Source organism: Juglans regia, chromosome 12 (assembly GCF_001411555.2).
Source record: "Juglans regia cultivar Chandler chromosome 12, Walnut 2.0, whole genome shotgun sequence".
Classification (NCBI taxonomy): domain Eukaryota; kingdom Viridiplantae; phylum Streptophyta; class Magnoliopsida; order Fagales; family Juglandaceae; genus Juglans; species Juglans regia.
Window position 1 is genome coordinate 11,281,422 of NC_049912.1, and position 8,089 is coordinate 11,289,510.

General features: G+C 36.6%; 1 long non-coding RNA gene across 1 annotated transcript; it reads right to left on the minus strand.

Moving 5' to 3' along the window:
* Nucleotides 1-6,315: 6,315 nt before the first annotated feature.
* On the minus strand, nucleotides 6,316-7,523 carry LOC108992437. Its single transcript, XR_001996314.2, has 2 exons — nucleotides 7,393-7,523; nucleotides 6,316-6,683 (listed from the first exon to the last, which is right to left on the minus strand). It is a non-coding gene; the product is annotated as an uncharacterized LOC108992437 (long non-coding RNA).
* Nucleotides 7,524-8,089: the final 566 nt, after the last annotated feature.

Sequence of the window (8,089 nt, forward strand, 5' to 3'; positions counted from 1 at the left end):
CCCACGGCCGACAGGAAAGACGGAATGTAAGGCAAAAATTAATGCCTTAAAAGTTGCTGATGGAAAGTTTCGGCTGACTACAGTTCACAATCTCCACAACCATGGCCTCAGTCCAAAGAAATCTCGCTTCTTTCGATGTAATAGAGAAGTGAGTGAATCTGTTAAAAGGGTCCTAGACACGAATGATTTAGCCGGCATCCGAATGAATAAGAGTTTCGGGTCTCTTGTTGTTGGTGCGGGAGGTTTTGAAAACCTCCCATTTTTGGAAAAAGATTGTCGTAACTACATTGACAAGGCACGACATCTACGATTGGGCGCAGGTGGTGCTGGAGCGCTTCAAGACTACTTTTTACGTATGCAGTTTAAAAATCCGGGGTTCTTTGCACTAATGGACTTGGATGATGAAGGGAGGTTAAAAAATGTATTCTGGGCAGACCCCCGTAGTAGAGCAGCCTACCAATATTTTGGAGATGTCGTAACCTTCGACACCACATACTTGACGAACCGATATGGGATGCCCTTTGCGCCATTTGTTGGTGTAAACCACCATGGGCAGTCAATTTTGTTGGGAGCTGCCTTGATTTCCTCTGAGGATACTGAGACCTTCATATGGTTATTCCAAACATGGTTGTAGTGTATGGATGGTATAGCGCCAAAGGCTATTATCACTGACCAAGACAGAGCTATGAAAAATGCCATTGCAATAGTTTTTCCAGAAAGCCGACATAGATTTTGTCTATGGCATATCTTGAAGAAAGTCCCTGAAAAGCTTGGCTGTTATGGTTCTTACAAGAATGGAATGAAAACTGCATTGATGAGATGTGTATATGATACCCAAACGCCGGATGAGTTTGAAAAATGTTGGGATCAGTTGCTTAGCACATACAACTTACATGAGAATGTCTGGTTGCAGAGTTTATACACTGAGCGTGAGCATTGGGTACCGGCATTCTTGAAGATGGTTTTTTGGGCTGGAATGAGTACAACGCAGCGTAGCGAGAGTATGAATGCCTTCTTTGATGGTTATGTTCATGCTAAGACAAACTTGAAAGAGTTTGTTGATCAATATGATAATGCCTTGAAAAAGAAGATTGAGAATGAAAATGCCGCGGACTTCCAGTCATTTAATGTCACAATTCCCTGCATTTCTAGATCTCCAATTGAAAAGAAATACCAAGATTTATACACAAATGCTAAATTCAGGGAAGTTCAGCACCAACTTACTGGTATTATCGATTTGGACCCAGTTTTACTTAAGTCGGATGTTCATGGTAAGACTTATCTGGTAGAGGATGAAGTTCGTGTCGAAGAGTTCACTAAGCTGGTTACATATTCAGTGAATTTTTGTGAGGACGATGCAGTCGCCAAGTGTTCTTGTGGTTTATTTGAAATGAGGGGGATAGTGTGCCGGCACATCTTCGCCGTCTTCAAATGTAACGGGATTAAGATAATACCAGATAGGTATATTTTGGATCGATGGAGAAAAGACATCAAAAGAAGATACATGTTAATCCACAGCAGCTATGACGCAGGGGATCAACGGGACGATGCTAATAGATATTCAATTCTGTTGAATATCTGTTATAAGATGATTACTTGTGCGGCGAGTTCGAAAAAACATACTGAGGATGCAACATCTAAATTAAATGCAATGATTGACCTGTACGAAGCGGACCAAGAACCTCCATCGATGACCGAAAAGTGTTTAAATGTTGATGGCACGACAAAGGACTCAACTACAATTGGTAGTTCAACAAAAGTACTTAGTCCACGTGTTGTCCGAGGAAAAGGCAGACCCCCATCTCTGAGGAGAGCATCCAGAATGGAGAGAGAGCTGCGGAAAGTTAAGGAGAAGACAAAGAAAGCTACGGGAAAGGCAAAACGCAAACAGGTGATTCCTTGTAATATTAACTTATTTATTTAAATTTTAAATAAAATGTTATTTGACAAAGCTATAACTATTTTGATAGCGAGATGGGGAAGATACACCAGTCGGGGACACTTGCAGGAGGCTATTTGGCCCTTCCGATTTGGACTTTTTCAATGTTGGACACGCGAGGGTAATTTTCTCTCTCTCTTTATATATTTTTATTACTGTTACATGAGTTATTGCTCTATTTTTTACAAGTATTTATCATCAGGTTATTCCAAAAAGCATACCAACTGTTGAGATTAGTGGAACCCAGGACCGAGAAACAGTACTTCAAAGTCAAGAAAGCGTAAGTGATAGTAGTTCTATAACAGTATTTTTTGGGTATTAGACGACAACACATTAATATGGGTTACTATTTCTTACAGATGCAATTTGGGTTTAATGGATCACAACCACGACAATGATATGATCATCGTGGGTATGTTTCAGCTAATGATTAATGTTTTTGTTTGGAACTCAAAACTCTTCCATGAAGTGAAATGTGGTTTAATTAGCTGTTGACATTGTCTATATTCTGCATGGTACTTCTGTATGCACCAACTAATAAAGTTCCACATACTTGATGGCATATATTGTTTGATAAATCCCAAGTAAAGAGTTTGATTTAGTCGTAATATATATATATATATATATATATATATAAATCCTTCTAAGAAGATGAGTGTTGGGTTTTGCTATTATATTTATTTATTTATTTATGATACATGGAATGAAGCTTTGATCAGAAATATTTTTTCCATCTTCTATGGCTGAGCAAATTCTTCATATTCCTCTCCATTTCTGGGCAATTACAATCTGTTGGGGCATATGGAAACTTAGAGATCTTTATTTGTTTGAAGATACTTCAAGTACAATGCTGGAAGTTGTTAGCCATAGTCTTGAGTATGTAGCAAGTTTCAATGCTATTTTTAATAGGATTTTATTAGATGTTGCGCCTTAATTAAGTATTTGCATTTATTTGTATATCATTGACTTGACAAATGACTTTCCTTGTAATACGTCTCTAGATGGTTGCCCAGAATACTTTGTATAGATAGAAGTAATTGATCTCTTGCAATATTTTTGTGTTATCCGGGCTGAACCCATTCTCTTGCAACATAACATCTGGGCTGAACCCATATTTATTATCCACATGCTTGAAGCTTTCATTCATTTAGTTTTTGTGTTATGCCTTTTGGAGTTATTATTTACTTCTCTTATCATATGTAGTTTTAATTTCATTAGTTCTCACTTACATTTGGTAATGGCAACCTTGATATGAATGCCCTGCAAATTATACCGATTACAAAATTACGTAGCAAGGAAGCAATAACTATTAGCGTGGCTAGATTTTATAGATGCATGTCTCATGTAGATTGTTTATACATCCAGGAGTAGATTGCAGCTGCTTTTATGGTGTTGTGGAGCAGCTGGTGTTGTGGCTTCAAGCATGGGTGTCGGTGGATGCTGGTGGTTTCCACAGTTGAGTCGGCAAGTTTTGCTCTTCTGCCCAGCTGCTTTTACTGTAATAAGAAATGCAAACAATGAGGCGGAAAGAGCCATAGATATGGACACAAGATTTAGTCTTTTGTGCATCCAGGTGTTATCTGTAAACATATTTTGGACTGGTGCATATTGCACTTGTTTGTACTTGATATGATCATAGTGAATACCCACTGATCGGGAACTTAGTGTATAAATCTAAACACTTGCGAATCTGCGCTTTAGACTAGTAGTTCTGGAAATGCCTACAATATGTACTGTATGATTGTTAGAAATATTTGTTGAGTATTTTGGATCACTTGAGACACTACTTTTGAAACTGTATGCAATCTGTATCAATGAATGTGACTCCTGATTGTGTTTTCTCGTGGATTATATTGCATCTAATTCAAAGTGTTTGGGAAGTATGACAGTTAGTCAATTCAAGCTAGTTGACCAAGTGTTGAAACCAAGCTTTGAAAAGATTACATGTGTGCATTAGCAAACAACCCAGTAGGTGCCCTGACATTATTCATAACCATGCATCCTAAGCCTTAGCAAATAACCCAGTAGGTGCCCCAACGGATGGTATCATCAGCGGATGGAAGATGCAATTATTATCTTCTTCATACCAACAAACATCTTTTAGCAATATCATTGGTAGGTGGTCATGGTTCCTAAAACTCATGTATGATAAAATGCACCATGCGAAGTTGATGGTTTACAATCCCCATATATACACCACTTTGATTGTCATCTTTGGGTGTCTCGGCCTTTAATTTTCATCTTTGGGTGTCTTGGAATTTAATGCTTCCATCATTCTGTCAGCTCACTACTCAATTCTTGTTTCTAGTTCATCCACATCAGTCCAAGCTTTGAAATCAACACTTGGGTTTTGTTAACTGAAATTTCATTTTATCTGAGAGAAAGTTTGCAGATTAATCCATCTTTTATGAGGTGTAAAACTGCTACTGCTATTTTGCTACACCTTTGTTTCAATTTCATTACATCAGTCCGCACTTCCAATTTAACACTTTAAGTAAGAGAATATTGGCGAAACATTCATTCTAGCTGAAATAAAGTTCACAAATGAATACAACAGCTCAAGTTATCGATCAAAAAAAAATAATAATAATACAACGGCTCAAGTTACCGATCAAAAAATAAAAATAAAAATTACAACAGCTCAAGTTGAATTTTGCCAACAAAATTTTCCATCGCACTACCATTTTAACACAAGTTTCACAAATAATTTACAAGACAAGTTCACAAAATAACCAAAACAAAAACAAACCCAACTACATAGGTATATATAAACCAGCCAAAATGCACCTCTACATTAATTAATGATGTAATCCAATAAAAGGACTTTTTACATGAACCAAGCGAACACTATTACAATGGTGACTACCCAATACAAACACAATAACTTACGCCTTTCCTTTCTTAGATTCTTCGCCATCTCTCTCACTTTATCTTCCCTTTTGCGAACGGCATACTCGCGCTTTAATACGTCATCCCACGTCTTCTGGTGCATATTCTCTCTTAATAAAATGTTCTTCTCTAGCAACTGAAATATATCCGCCCATACAAAAAATTCACACGTCGCATCTCCCTGCACACAGTACAAACTCCAAAGTTAACATGGATCCCTATACACCCCGCAATCAGCAAATCAATATGCAAATCTAACGAATTAAAAGTTGTTTTACCGTATTATACTTTGGACAGGCAAAGAATCTCCTTCCAGGATTTTTCTTAGTGTAGGACGTCTTTAGTGGTGTTTTTAAACCACACCAACAAGTTGGTGATTCTATGACATCATCATAGGATAAAGCTGATGATTGGGATGATGCCATGCGTGATTCTGAAGAATCAAGCCATGAATCCCTTGTATTAGTCAATGCATACTTAAAATTGATAAGTAAAGCCATGAAAGGAGAAGAAGAAAGTGGCAGGCACTAAGTTGGACATTAACCATGAATCTTTTGTTATCTAATATTTCAATGATAAGAGATTTAAATTTTAAAACTTTAATTGAATTCTATTTTGAAAACTCAAGCCCAAGAATCAAGGAATGTGGGAAATGCAACTTCGTGGACATACGAAAAGGTAGAAAAAATAACCATATTAAATTTTCAGTAGTACTAATAACAGAGTAGGAGGCAAGATTATGCTTGAGAATTAACAGGTATAGCATATGCAAATTTGAAAGCCAGGTCTTCCACACTTTAAGCAGACATGAGTACTGAAACGAGTGTGAGTGTATATATGAAAGTGCAATGTCAAGCAGTTACATGAGAATTTTTTGGGCTAGATATCGCAAGTACTCACACCAATATTCATGAAGGTTTTTACATACTAAAATACTTGATTAAATAATGAAATTGGTACTTTAGTAAGACAAATTAATTTTCAACAACATATATTATCAATAGCTTTCAGTTAATTATATTATTTAAATTTTTAATACATCTCCTAAAGAAGGAAGTTTAATTTCAAAATTATATATTATTATAAATAATAGATACTTAGGGGTATCACTCTCTCATATACTTGGGGTCAAGATATTCATAACCTCATCTGATTGTTAGTGAGATTTTTTTACTAAGGAAGTTTTATTTCACTAGCTGAATGTATGTGAATTTAAAATAGTGAAATTCAAGCCGCCTTCTTGCCATGTCAATGAAAAAAGCTAAAAGATTGAAGATCTAGTTGGAAGTTGATTCTAAAATGGTAGTTGATTAAAAATCCTCTAAAACGTCAAGGAATCTTGATTCCTCCTCCCCTTCAGGGCCTTCCTAAATTGACTATAAAGAGTTCAAGTCGACTAAAAAATGAAACCTCCAAAAAAAAAACAAGTATATTACGAGGAAGACTCCATTTCTATCAGCAAAAACTGAAAGGAAACACAGTTCAAATATTGGAATGGCACACTTCTTATTTCAGAGCAAAACAGTGACTAAGAACCATGATCTGCAGAGAGAATGGGAATGTAGTTGTAAATGGGAGATGGGGTACAAAAGTAACTCATGATCTGTAAAAGGGAATACAAGTCACTATGGACATTACTATCTTTTGGACTACATGTGAATATTTTAGATCAAGCAGGGGAAAAGGTATAAATGAAATACTATTTGGAGGGGGAGTGTTTGCGAGAAACATCAGAGAACAATCACCAAGAGCAACAGCTACTAGTGGCAGCACCAGATGGTGGAGGTTTCTGTTTGAAGATGTTCCTTTTTACCCCAGCTGAGCCCTCGGCCAAGAGACTGGGTGTCTCCAAAATCTACACATCAACACCGGTTATTCTGTTACTTTACTTGAATAACCTTTTTCACTACCAAATATGTTTACTTATCAAGTTGAGAGAAGAGAGAGAGAGACAATACCGGTAAAAAGGCAGAGGGATTAATGCCCTCAAAACTTAGCAGAAGAAAATAGAAAACCGATCACACAATATGTAATTAGGTAGCTGATACTTACAATATGTCTAAACAAAAATAGGGAAAGAAATAAAGAAAGACCAGGATCCAATGCTCTCGCAATTAGAACACATGACTTGAGGAAAAAAAAAAAAAGTCCAATAATATGACATATCTTTCCTTTTTCAATCAATTCAAACCTTCCTTGAAGACCTTAGAACTTTCATTACTTATCTAATCATGGCTTTATACTAAACAATAAATTTTGTTATTTTCAGCATCCTTTTGTTTGTTGTGTCCTTGTACACACTTCAAAAGACCAATATATACAAGGCCAAGAAGCAATTTTATTGTAAAATTTTCTGGACAAATAAAGTGAATATAGAATGCATTACGGAATTATTTAATAGCAACCCTCATTTTCATGTTTCTGAAAAGTAAATGACTAAACGAAGGGAGTAAACTTGACATCCGGATCTAAACCTGTTCAAGAACTGGTTCACATCCTAGGAATCTCCTGTACTTCTAACAGTAAAACAATACATAGACAAAATATTTCAGTAATTTGCATACCTTTAATACAAGCTCTTCAAAGCATTGCTCCACATTGACTCGAGTTTTAGCACTGCATTCCAAGAAAAGGCATCCATATTCTCTAGCAAAGTCAATACCCTCTTTTTTGCTGACAACCCTTTCACCTTCCTGAAAATTAAAGATAACTTCAATGTGCATGATAGCTTTAAATAGAAACAATAAAACATCCCTAGAACCTAAAACTAATATATGCTCATAAGATAAAGTTCAAACAACTCAGTAAACTAATAATCTGATCAAGATTAAAGAACTAATTTGTCGTGAACATTCCTATACACACAAAAGGAAGGATAATAACAAAGTATCGTTCTCACGGTTATAGGGTCTTGGGATGGTAGATCTTAGTACAATCCTAACCTTAAGAATTTTTATTGAGAACAGGATGCTCTCGAGAATCAAAAAACTACAAACCAAAGTTCAAAAAACTACAAACCAAAGTTACGGGTTAGGGTTAGGGTTAGGGTTTAGGGTTAGGGTTAGGGTTAGGGCTTCACATTTCAGATCTAGTGTTCGAAGACGACAGGGCTTCGTGGGTTCAATTAAGTTGGTGCTGGTTCGGTGATGTGGTAAGAGCCTGTGGTTGGGTTCGAGGAGAAGAGGAGAAGAAGCGCCTACCTGCTCTGTAGGCTTCGGATTGCCGATATGGTGGAGAAGATGAACCGGCTTCGTGGCTGTG